Source organism: Penaeus monodon, chromosome 15 (genome assembly GCF_015228065.2).
Source record: "Penaeus monodon isolate SGIC_2016 chromosome 15, NSTDA_Pmon_1, whole genome shotgun sequence".
NCBI classification, from domain to species: domain Eukaryota; kingdom Metazoa; phylum Arthropoda; class Malacostraca; order Decapoda; family Penaeidae; genus Penaeus; species Penaeus monodon.
The window spans coordinates 41,701,089-41,702,260 of record NC_051400.1 but is presented as its reverse complement, the minus strand read 5'-3'; the positions used below and the strand labels follow the sequence as shown (position 1 = coordinate 41,702,260).

Sequence of the window (1,172 nt, the reverse complement as noted above, 5' to 3'; positions counted from 1 at the left end):
TACCTTCAATAAAAAAGCACTGTACGATATTTCGCGATTCTCTATAATAGATTAATATCAGTGATTGATATAGGTACACTCAACCCTCAGTTTGTTTTATATTTTTGTCTCACTGATTTGTTTACATTCTGGTTTGTAGTTAATTTAAATGATTTCAAATATGAACACCTTTATTTCATTGTACGGACTATGCAAACTATACATCGAATAATTTCATATAAAATTCGGAAGGATGGTAAATGTTGTCGACACAAGGGCTCACTTATTTAAACTAGAGATGAAAGAAAATCAAGCCCCATTAGATTTCCTGAAGGAATACGAGGCCGCAGTTTAATCTGCAATAAGGGCCACACAAAACAGCGTTATCCTTATTAAGGGCCCAGGATGACCTTGAGAGTATTGCACACGGTGTTCAAAGATTGTTCTTATCTAAACGTCGGAACAAGGAAATGCACAAGACACTCACGGAGCAAGCACAAATATCCACAAATCCTCACAGTAATGAATATCATGGAAACTTTACCGTCAGTCGTAATACTACGTGATTGCGAAAATATAAAATATTTTCTTAGCACTGAATAACCGAGTGAATTCGTGAAACACTTGTATGATAAATGTATTTTCTGAGATAAAGAAAGTCTCTGCTTAAAGGTACCAATATAATCGAGAATAACATTTAGATTTTCAAAATTACTAAGATTCTACGAAAAAAAAAAACAGTAAAGATTTGAATATTCAACTAGAAACTCCATCAAAATTTCAAACATTCTTCTAGAATTAAAACTTCTATCTACTAGAAAATCATTAAACCTTTCTCGACATCAACATAAATACCACTGATTTTTTCTGAGATTTTACGCGAAAGTCAATCAAAGTTTGGGAAAGAATGTTAAATTATCATTTCTCGCTAACCAAGATTCCTTATGATTCACTTAAAAAAATATATCCACATTACGCACGGTATCTAACAGGATAATATTTCAAATATTTGCACACACAGATAGAAAAGAAAATGAAAAAAAACTCAGTAACGTTAAAAAAAACGCTATACGCCAGTATTGGAAATTAAAGGAATTCTGCATTTTCGGTTTAGCTGATTTAGAAATATTCTGTGAAAAAAAAGTCTGATAGATTTAATAAGTAGAATTTAATGTCTACAAAAATTTTGGCAG

General features: G+C 31.6%; 1 protein-coding gene across 1 annotated transcript in view; it reads right to left on the bottom strand.

Annotated features, from left to right (window-relative positions):
- LOC119582186 (chymotrypsin BI-like) overlaps positions 1–1,172 on the bottom strand; it is an 8,576-nt gene that overhangs the window by 7,159 nt on the left and 245 nt on the right. The gene's annotated exons all lie outside the window — the stretch shown is intronic.